The 12196-nt window shown below is 33.5% G+C and overlaps 1 protein-coding gene and 1 pseudogene across 2 annotated transcripts in view; one reads left to right on the top strand and one right to left on the bottom strand.

Annotated features, from left to right (window-relative positions):
- Ascc3 (activating signal cointegrator 1 complex subunit 3) overlaps nt 1-12196 on the top strand; it is a 348955-nt gene that overhangs the window by 44154 nt on the left and 292605 nt on the right. The gene's annotated exons all lie outside the window — the stretch shown is intronic.
- On the bottom strand, nt 3985-5141 carry LOC144256629 (proteinase-activated receptor 2 pseudogene; annotated as a pseudogene).

A 12196-nucleotide genomic window follows, 5' to 3' on the forward strand; every position in this document is an offset into this window, starting at 1 on the left:
TTTTTGTTAAACTTGCAATTTTTATTAGTTGCACATGACAATACATTTGAGTCAAATGGGGTATAATTTCTCATTTTTCTGAGTGTACAGGTTGCAGAATCACATTTTGAACCTATTTTTTTATTAGTTAAAATTTTCTCATATGCATGTTTTTATGAAAATATTCTATTATATAATTTTGATGGTTGCAGAATATTAGATTTATCATTATATCTAAATTCCCCCATTTTTTCTTTTTAAAATACTTTTAAACTGTAGTTGGACACAATATCTTTATTTTATTTATTTATTTTTATGTGGTGCTGAGAATCGAACCCAGTGCCTTGCACGTGCCAGGCGAGCACTCTGCCACTGAGCCACAACCCTAGCCCCCCCCAGTCTATCTTTTTCTCCTTCTTCTTTTTCCCATCCATCCCTCCCTCCCTTCCTTCCTTCCTTCCTTCCTTCTGTTTTACTATTATAAATAATAGTCTTTGTACCAGAGACTCTTATGCTAAGCAGTTATTCTTTCTTGAATATGTTCCTATCAGTGAAAATTTTATCTCTAAATTGCAGTTGTCCCTTCCTACCCAGGAGCCTCCATGGATACCAAAATCCAAATATGCTCAAATCTCGTATTTAAAATTACATAATATTTGCATATAATAGTATGTATACATCCTCCTGTATACTTTAATTTACTTATGTTATTTTATCCAATGTAAATAACTTATAGTTTTTATACTGTATAGGGAATAATGACAAGAATAAGAAGTCTGAACATTTTCAAGAAAGATGCATTTTTTCCTAAAAAAAAATTTTTTTTAAGATCTCAATAGTTATTTATTTATTTTGGAGTACCAAGTATTGAACTCCAGGACACTCAACTACTTTTTGATATGTAGTTTGTGGAATTCATAGATGCATACTCTCTTAATACAGAGGGCCAGTTGCCTTGAATTATTTGTTATTTGTAAACTTCTTACTGTTTTTCTTGTGAGAGTTGCCCATTTTTCATTAGATGGAGTTACTTTTTCACATATAAGAAGCATATTACGATTTGAAAGTTTTTGTAAGTAGGCAGTCTGTTCATCTTTTCATGTCAAAATATTCCTTTAGTATTATGCTAAGAAAGGCAATCCCAAATACATGATTGAAACTTCCATCATATTGGACTTTTTAAAAATCTTTAGTCTCATTGGTTTTGGTTGGAATATTACTTGGATCAGATGTATCTGTTCTTTTTTTCTTAATTTATTGATATATATCTATCCTCAAGTGACATGGTCATTTTCTTCCAAGGTTCTTAATACTTCCATATTGTCCCCTATTTTAGATTGTTTATTCCTACTTATAGGAAAGCATTTTAGGGATGAGATTTCCATGAAGAAAACTCAAGAATTATTTCTTCTATTTTTATCTGAATGTAACATTAAGAAACGGGTAAGATAGTGAAGTATTTTACCTGCTATAACAGATTTCTTAAGATTTATCATCTATATTAGGAAAGTGCTGACTACATAAGGTTAAATATTTATATCCAGGAATACTGTTAGTCCAGATAGGAAGGTCTGTTTTAACAGATGTATCTATAAAAAATAAATTCAGTGGCAGCTATAAATTCAAATGGTTAAAGATATAGACACTGAGGTTAGACATGTGTATGACTCTTAGCTCTTCTATTTAAAAACTGTTTGAGCTTGGCCTTCTTTGAGTCTTAGTTTTATTATTTGTTATGTGCAGACCGTATAGGTAGCTTTCCATCCAGGTTGGCTATGAAAATATGATGTAATGCTCTTGAAGCTCTTATAATAGTGCTTAGCATATGGTGAGTGCTCCCTATATATTGACTATTGTAAATAATACTGTATAACTTGCCAACAATATAATTTTATTAACTAAAATATAGCCTTCTGCATGGGTGATGATAATTCTTTTCATTTTTGTGCTCTTCAGATTACTGGCACACTTTAAAAGAAGCTATAATCTTACTGAAGTTATGTAGAGGAGAGTTACTAGTTGGTGAAGGATGTAGAAATCATGTATTATGATGAGTACTAGAAAGAAAGTATAATTGGCTATTCTCTTCAAGGGAAAGCTATGGTGGGATGGGGGATAAGTATATTATTTGAAGAGCTATAAGTGAAACAAGAGTGGTCCAAGGGTTATAACTAGTATATCTTGATAAAAATCTGTTTGAGGATACATCTCAGCTCAGGCAGACCTTTTCATTTTTCAGAGTCCTTTAAAATAATAAGCTCTGTGGTGAGTAATGTGATTACAGATATTAGAAGATATTATTAGATATTAGAAGATATTAGAAGCATTTGCTGAATCATCGTTTTGTTGAAATTTGTAGAAGATTGGATTTTGATGACTTTTAAGATTCCTGTCCATCTCACAAGTTTTTGAGGTTGTTGTTATGGATATGGGTAAAAAATATTATTCATTATTAAGCTCATAGTTAGGACTTAGAAATGCTTGCCATTACCATTTTGCAGCAATAAAAGATTCCAAACTAAAGTGCTCTTAATTGGAATGGTTGCTCAAGAAGCATCCATTTATTTTCTTTCTTTTTTTTTAAATCATAGAAAAAGTATCATGTGTTATTTATAAGCCAATCATAACTTTAAAAGTCAGAAATACAACAGCTATATAAAGTCATTTTGGAATTAGGTATTTCTTAAATATGCTGCAAATCCTTGTGTATTCCTGCTGCTTTCCAAACAGGTGTGGTTCAAGCCTTGTGAACACTGTGCAATTTTATATTTGGTAAGAAGTGAACAAAACTGATAATAAATATGCCAACAATTTTTTAAAAATGCTAAGTGGTAAATGCTATTTTTAGTTACAAAATGGTCTTACTCAAACTGATGTTAGTAAAAAGTGATACAAAATTTGTTTTATTAGAGAGCCTCATTGTATTTTTCTTGACTAGTGATACACACAAAAACACAAAGGATAAATAAAGAAATAACTGAAAAGCTCAATAAATCAACCAGGAAATTTCATTATAAGCTGAATACAAAGAGGCACAACTCTATTTATTTATTTATTTATTTGGTACCAGGGATTGAACCCAGGAGTACCTAACCACTGAGCCACATCCCCAATCTCATATATATATATATAGCCACATCCCCAATCCCCCATATATATATATGTATATATATATATTTTGAGATAGGGTCTTGCTAAGTTGCTTAGAGCCTCCGTAAGTTGCTGAGGCTGACTTTGAACTTATGATTCTCTTGCTTCAGCCTCCTGAACCACTGGGATTATAGACATGCACCACCACACCCAGTGCAAAACTTTCTTATTAGGTTTTCTTTGTACAGACTATTGAGGCACCTTGTCAAGTGGCAGCAAACCTCAGACCAGTGGTTCTCAAACTTATGTGTAAACATCACACAGGTTTATAAAATGTCCCTATTCCCATAGTCTTGTGTTGTTATTACCAAAGCTAAGGAACCTGTACTTTTAACAAGATCCCCAATGAGTTTGAGGAAGTGTAAAAGAATGCCTCTTTACTGAACACTTGAATTGTGTTGCCTAACCCAATCTCAATGCTATTGGTTGGAAATCTGACTCTGAGCAGCTTGTTTACCGAGTCAGATTTCTCATTTGTAAAATCAGTCAATTAGACTGCTCTCTAGAGGCCCTCAAGCCCTAACAAGGCTAACTAAGATGGATCCTGTCTTAGTGTCAAACAGAAACCTAGTCTTCATGTCAGGTGTAGTTCTTGCAGGTAACAGGGTTTCTGTCTTTATCTTGCTATATCTTCCTCTGTCAGTTCAGTTTTTGAGACATCTAAGTAGGAGAATTCTGACACACATCTATGAAATGTGGGAGACTTATGCAAACAAGGAAGCCTCCAGCAATCCTGGGATAAGCTGCATATACATGTGCTAAGCCCTTCTTGGTTAAGAAGTAACAGCTACCTCCCCACAATGGTAAGCAGGCTTCACATGGTTCTGTAAAACTCTATCTGTGGAGCTGGTAAACTTAATAGGTTTTAACACTGGTTGAACTTGAAGAGTAAGAATTGGATTTCCTGGAGAATTTGAGGTGAGGGATATTTGCATTTGTATCACAGTCCTGAGTCTTCAACAAAGGAGAGCACTCTTTGCATGCTCCCTGAAATTGAGAAACAGAGTAATAGACAAAAGGGTCAGTGCTGCTTTTGAGGGTGGACAGACAGGGGGCTACAATGTACAAGACAAAGACATGGGTCTGGCCTCCGCTTTTAGTCAGGAAATAATGCCACAAGTAGAAGTTACTAGGAGTGAAGCAGATCAAGTATATGGCCGGATAGGGACAATAAATGTGATGGCCCTCTCCCTTTTCTGAGTGTTCACCCATGACAGAAGATTGGAACATTCTGAGCATGAGCACGTAGGCAGAGGCTGTGAGGGAAGTTGGGAACAAAAAGACTCCAATGTCCAGAGAGGGGAAGTAATTAACTTGTCTCCCACCAACATCTCCTCAGGCAAGACATGACATGTTGTAATGTTAAGGACTGGAAGGTAGATGGTTTGCTTCCTGATATATAAGGAGACAGTGACCAGAAAAATTAGCAGCCATATTCCCAGGGAGACACCAACAGCAATCTTTACATTCTTTCTGGTGTGCACCATGGGTTTTCTGATGCTCTAATACCTTTGCACGCTGAGGCAGGTTATGAAGAGAATGGAATAGTATATATTCCCATAGAAAAAGGCCAATGATCACCTTGCAAAGAGATTCCCCATAAATTCAGTTGTTTCCCTGTTTGTGGTAGGCAGTCTTAAAGGAGAACCAATTAACAGAAAGTTTGTCAAGGTCATATTTGCCATGTAAAGAAATTATAGCAGGGTGTTTCTTCCTTGTTTGGAAAAGAAAGAACAGCAGGGTCATGCCATTTCTTGGCAAATCAACCGCAAATAAAATTGTTGAGACAATTGGAAGAAAGATGGTAGTAAATTTCCTGGTGAAGGTGCACATAGAAAAAACTCATCCACAAAAATATCTGGTTCCAAACCTAGTTCCACTGTAACTCCTTTTCTGGTGATTGGAGGTGGGGAGTCCTCATGCTTACCAATAAGGCTTCTTCCTTTAGAGGTTCCATTGTATCCTCCATTGGTCTGACTGCAGGATTGCACCCATCCATTTTCTTTTGACATAATTCATTCATTCATTCTCTACTGTGTGCTAAGAACTCCTAATTATTGGACATAATCTAGTGGAGTTTCATCAGTTTATACCTATCATCTTGCTTCCTTCCAAGTCTTAGAACTTTTGTGTGTATATGTATATGTTTATTTATTTAAAAGAATTGGGTCATAACATTTCATTTAATACAATAAATGTTAAGACTAATTTACATGAACACACATATTGAGAGTTACCTGGAATGTTTTGCCAGTTTGTTTACACAAATATGATTATTAGATTTAGAAATTTGCTAAAGGCATTCACTTAAATGCTTAAGACAATGCATGAATTTTGTTCAGTTTTATATACTCACACAAGTGGTCATAAAGTGTTTTCTTCAGAGGTAATTAGAACTAGCACAACTTCTTTCTAAGAATTAAACTGTCAATTTGCCATATATATAAAGTAAGTTTTTTTTAATATTCATTTTTTAGTTATAGGTGGACCCAATATCTTTATTTTATTTTTATGTGAGGCTGAGAATCGAACCCAGTGCCTCATGCATGGTAGGTGAGCACTGTACCTCTGAGCCACAACCGTAGCCCTAAGTTTTTAAATATACATTGATTCCTAGTTTTAACTTTGTTTACTAAACATTAATAGTAGTATATGGGAAATAAATGGTGTTCACATTCCAAGTATCTTAATTTTAAGTGTTATATGACCTTTGTTTTAGGTTTGGTGAGTTATATGAGATTAAATATCTTTAAATAATGAGCATTAGCTATTATGAAAATATAATTCATCTGATTCCCTGTAAGCAACAATTTACACAGCACATCTTTTCCTAGCAATAAGTAAATGATGTCCTAATTTTCATGGGTATTTTCTTATGTTATTATAACTATTTTGAAATGTAGAATACTTAGTAATTTTCTATGCAACAAACCAAACTAAGAATAATTTAGAAATTAAAAAAAATGTGCCTATTGTAATTATCCAATATTTAATTCCACATGAACTGTCATTTCAAAGCTTTTTTCAGAATTACACAGCTTTTAACATCTTCTACTTTTATCACACTTCATTATTCTTAGTTTTAATATGTCCATTATTTACATTATATGCAAATCAAATTGTACGTTATCTAAAAGACTATTGAATAGTTTGTTTTTGCATACTATGCTTGTTTTTATGTAGCTTATATGCTGTTTATTACTTTAATGTGTAGAACAACTCTAGTTTTTAAAATGTGTGTCTCTGTATAATTTGAAAGGAAACGCATGGGTTTTCTTTATGAGAATCAGAATTATTCTCTGTTTCTTGAGACTTTTTTTTGGTTATGCACTAATGCATTTATTTAGGTTTTATACTTTGCTTAGAATTTCAGCCTGAGTAGAGAATTTGTAAATTATCCTGATTTAATACCCAACATTATTTCAGCGTCATAAAATCTTAAAATGGGTTTCTTTTTTAAAATTTTTAATTGTTTACAACTGCTTATTTTCTTATGCTATTGAAGAGAACATTTGAAATATATTAAATTTAGTGACCTCAGGACATTTATTGTATGTGAAATATAAAGGGTTTCAGAGGTAAATTTTCAAAAGAGATGTATATGCTGTGGCCCAGTGTGAAAGCTGATAGAAAACAAGCCAGCATTGATTATTAATTCCTTCTTTTTATTACTTACTCATTTTTTCCACAATGATTTGTTAAGTATCTTTTACAAAAAAGACTTTTTGCTAGATGTAGTAGATGTTCTTCCAGTTTTATAAAAATTTAACAATAATAATAAACTAACTTGATCAATAGAAGCTTTATAGATCTTTTTCCTTGAATTCATACTATCTTCTGTTTTAATGTTTGTTTTTTTTTAGAGTAGTTTTAGGTACTGAAAAACTGAGCAATTTTTAAAAATTTATTATACTCTTCATTTTCACTGTTATTAATGTCTTGCAATAGTGTGGTACTTTTGTTAAAATTGATGACACAATATTCATGCATTATTATTAACTAAAGTCAATAGTTTATATCAGGATTCACTCTTGATATTACATAGTCTGTGAGCTTTATTTTTAATTAATTAATTAATTTGTGGTTCTCAAATTGAGCCCAGTTTCTCATGCATGTTATATAATCTCTGTACCATTGAGCTACAACCCCAACCTTTGTCAGTGGGTTTTGACTAAGGTGTAATGATATAGTAATGATATATACTCACTATCAGTATCAAATAGAGTAGTTTCTCTTCCATAATAATTCTTTGTGCTCTGCCTTTTTATTCTTTCCTCCCTGCAAACTCTTGGCAACCGTTGATCGCTGATCTTTTTAATACCTCTGTACATTTGCCTTTTCCAGAATGTCATGTAGATCTAATCACAGTGTGTAGCCTTTTCAAACTAGCTTCTGGTTATTTAGTATGCTCTTAAGATTTATGTTTTTCATGGCTTGGTAGCTCCATTTCCTTTCAGTGCTTAGCAATATTACTTTATAAGGATGTACATAACTTGTTTATCCATTCACATTTTTGAAGGACATCTTGGTTGCTTACAATTTTTGTCATTAAAAAAATAAAAACTTTTACTTTTTATTTACTTAAATTTTGCTTTTATTTCCATTTTTTTCTGTTTGATTTGTCCACTTCTGTTTTTTTTTTTGTTATTTATTTCCCATTTTTTCAAACCTACTAAGTGGTGCTTTAGCTTTATTTGATTTGATATGTACTTCTTATTGTTTAATTGCAGTTCTTAAACTGTGTAAATGAATATTTTTTAGTTTCTCAGCTTTTATGTTCACTGTTGTTTTCTACTATTTGTTGGATGACTAAAGTTTTTATATTCCTTTTTTTATTTTCCTGGTTTGGAAGCTAATTGAATTTCACGTTTAGTTGGTGCTCTTGAATTTTTTTTTAAGCATAAATGAGTAACTGTAAATGCTTTTTCCACTTACTGAATACCTTCCTCCTATCCATTTTACTATTATTGTTTAGAGTTTTAGTTCGTTTTTTAAGGGTAAAAATTGTTTGTTTGTTTTAGAGTCTGTAGTTTGCTAGCTTATTTTATGAATATGTTTACTGTTGTTTCTTATATTTTGTGTTTTTTTTTCTTTTTCAGAACTTTAAGAATCCTTTTAGTGAGTTTCTCTGTGTGATAAGTTTTTAACCTTTTTATGTTTCAAGTTGTTTTAATTTGTCCTCATTCCTTAATAATAGATTAGTTGGGGGTTACATTCAGGGTTGATAATCATTCTTTCAGTAATTAACTTTAATATTCCAGTGCCTTCCAGCATTGTTTGTAACTAATCGAACACTTGCTGCAGTCTAATTGTTCATTTGTTTGTAAGCACTCAATCTGAATATTCATGTCTTTCTTTAATACTGGATAAGTCCAGACTATAGTCTTTTCAAATGTTGCCTTTCTTCCATTCTTGCTAGTCTTCATACTTAAAAATCCTAATTAGAACTTCTCTGTATAATGTCCATGCCTCTTAAATGTTTTAGAAATATTTTTTATCTATTTGCTGCTATCTTGCATTTCAGCTGAATTTTTAGTACTCTTCAGAATTATATTTTAGTGACTATTTTTCATTTCTAGATTTCTTCATTGTTCTTTTTTTATATTTGTCAGTTCTTATTTTTCTCTTTTGTTTGAAAAATTTTTTCATGAATTGTTTTGCTGACCTTATTGAGCTTCATAATACCATTTTAAAGTTTTTATCACAATGTTCTATATTACTTTATTCTGGAAGTAACTTAGTTTTTCAATTCTTTTTAGTTATACATGACAAAAAATTTATTTTGACATAATTGTAAAAGCATAGAATATCTTATTCTAATTCTATCCCCAGTTATCATTCCTTCCTCTTCTCTCCCTGACCCTTGCTTCTTTCCCTCTACCCATAGTTATTTATTTTTTTAAATTAATTTCTTGTGGTTGTATATGGCGGTGAGATTCACTCTTATATTCATTTATGTGCATAGGACATATATGACATATATGTTATGTTAGATTCATTCCACTCTTATTCTATCTATTCTCCCTTCCTTTTATTCCTCTTTTTCTACTCCACTGATCTTTATTCCTTTTTCTTACCTCTCTCAGCCCTTATTGTAGATTAGCTTCCACATATCAAAGAAAACATATGAACTTTGGCTTTTTTGAACAATTTTTAAATTTTTAAAAATTAGTTATACATGATAGTAGAATGCATTTAGGCACTTTGACATAATCATACATACATGGGATATAATTTCTTAGTTTTCTGAGTGAGTGTACATGTTGCAGAATCATATTGGTCATGTAGTCACATATATACATTCAGTAATAATGTCTGTTTCATTCTATTATCTTTCCTATCCCCTCATTCCCTTTCTTCCCCTCCCCTCCCATCACTTCTCTCTATCTAATCCAAGGTAACACTATTCTTCCCTAGTCTAGTGCCACCCCCCCCCTTTGTGAATTAGCATTCACATATTAGAGAAAACATTCAGCCTTTGGTTTTGTAGGATTGGCTTATTTCACTTAGCATGGTTTTCTCCAACTCCAACCATTTACTGGCAAATGCCGTAATTTTACTCTTCTTTAAAGTTGAGTAATATTCCAATGAATATATATAGCACATTTTCTTTATCTATTCATCTATTGAGGGAACACCTAGTGATGAACCCAGCCTAATTCCATTTTAAGATTGGGAGCCATCTCATCACAAAGTCATGAAAAGCTAATTTCTGTTTTACTATAAATTACTGCAATTTCTAAACTTGTTTGGAATTCCTGCCCATGTTTTGAACTCACCCATGTCTGGCTTTCCCTGACCAGGTAACAACCTTCTCTGAAACCTCAGCGGCACCTCATAAATTCTGATGTTGGGATCTGAATTTACTCCCTATCTTGAAATATCATGCCATCTAGACCATTAACCTACTATCTGCACTTGTATTATGCTTGTCAAAATCCTGTAAGCTGTAAGTTCTCAAGACACCCCCCTTTGCAACTTTTTGTGCTATAAAACCTTGTTTCTGGAGAGCTGGGGTGCTGTTGTCGAGCCCGTGTTAGGAGAGATGGCCGTTGACCAGCCCTCTTTGTGTACATAAATACAAATTTGCTTTAAAATTGGAGTTGGTGTTCTTTTTTTTGCATCTGGGTTTAATACTAGGTTGGTTCCTAGTCTAGCTATTGTGAATTGAGCTGCTATAAACACTCATATGGCTGCGTCACCATAGTATGCTGATTTTAAGTCCTTTGGATATAAACCCAAGGAATGGGATAGCTGGGTCAAATGGTGGTTCCATCCCCAGTTTTTTGAGGAATCTCCATACTGCTTTCCATAGTGGTGGCACCAATTTGCAGTCCCACCAGGAATGTATGAGTGTACTTTTTTCACTACATCCTCGCCAACATTTATTGTTGCCTGTACGCTTGATGATTGCTGTTCTGACAGGAGAGAGATGAAATCTTAGATTAGTTTTGATTTGCATTTCTCTGTTGCTAGAGATGTTGAACACTTTTTCATGTATTTGTTGATCAGTTGTATTTCTTCTGTGAAGTGTCTGTTCAGTTCTTCAGCCCTTTTATTGGTTGGGTTATTTGTTTTTTTGGTGTTAAGTTTTTTGATTTCTTTATATACCCTAGAAATTAATGCTTTATCGGAGGTGCATGTGGTAAAGATTTTCTCCCAATCTGTAGGCTCTCTACTCACGTTATTGTTTCCTTTGCTGAGAAGAAGCTTTTTAATTTGAATCCATCTCATTTATTGATTCCTGATTTTACTTCTTGTGCTTTAGGAGTATTGTTAAGGAAGCCAGATTCTAGGCTGATGTGGTAAAGATTTGGGCCTATTTTTTCTTCTACTATGCTCAGGGTCTCTGTTCTAGTGCCTAAGTCTTTGATCTACTTTGAGTTGATTTTTGTGCAGTGTGAGAAATAGAGAATTAATTTCATTTTGCTACATACGGTTTTCTAGTTTTGCCAGTACCATTTGTTGAATAGACTATCTCTCTTTCCAGAGAATGTTTTTGGCCCCCTTGTCTAGTACTTATCTGGGTTTGTTTCTGTGTCCTCTATTCTGTATCATTGGTCTACAAGTCTATTTTGGTGCCAGTATTATAGCTCTGTAGTATAGTTTAATGTCTGGTATTGTGATGCCTCCAGTTTCACTCTTCTTGCCAAGAATTGCTTTAGCCATTCTGGGTCTCTTATTTTTTCAAATAAATTTCATGAATCCTTTTTCTATTTCTATAAAGAATGTCATTGGGATTTTAATAGGAATTGCATTAAATCTGTGTAACGCTTTTGGTAGTATGGCCATTTTGATGATTTTAATTCTGCCTATCCAGGAGCATGGGAGATCTTTACATCTTCTGAGGTTTTCTTCAGTTTCTTTCTTTAGTGTTCTGTAGTTTTCATTGTAGAGGTCTTTCACCTCTTCAGTTAGATTAATTCCCAGGTATGTTATTTTATTTTTGAGGCCATTGTGAATGGAGTAGTTTTCCTAATTTCTCTTTTAGTGGATTTATTGCTGAGGTATAGGAATGTGTTTGATTTATGGGTTTTGATTTTATATCCTGCTACTTTGCTGAATTGATTTATTTGTGTATACCCATCCCATAGTCGGTAAGGGAAGGCACAAGCTGTCCACGAAGGCAGAAGAGTCCTGGACCTATCCTGGAGGTGGTCCGCTTCCTCTGTCACCGCCCACAGCACCGCCTCCTGGATAATCGCCAGGAGCTGTCCCAGCCACATGTGGGGCCCCAAGACCTGGAAGCAGGCAGCCATGCCCTACAAACAGCACCCAGTGTACACAATTTTTCACCTTAAAGCTAATAGCTCCTTCTAAGGCATCTACTGCTTTCTCGCATTAAACCAAAATGATGAATTCAATAACTCTATAGTACAAACAGAATATTTGTTAAAATGATTTACAATTTCAAATGGTGGATGAGAGAACAGAGGTAGTGTAGTATGCAGTATTCATGATGGAGCAAGAGAGAAGCTAGAAGTAAAAATTCACAGGAAGAGTGGAAGAGGAGCCAACAGAGATTGGCTGTTGGTTGGAAAAAAGTTAGAAAGAAAATACAAGAAAA

Source organism: Urocitellus parryii, chromosome 8, assembly GCF_045843805.1.
Source record: "Urocitellus parryii isolate mUroPar1 chromosome 8, mUroPar1.hap1, whole genome shotgun sequence".
NCBI classification, from domain to species: domain Eukaryota; kingdom Metazoa; phylum Chordata; class Mammalia; order Rodentia; family Sciuridae; genus Urocitellus; species Urocitellus parryii.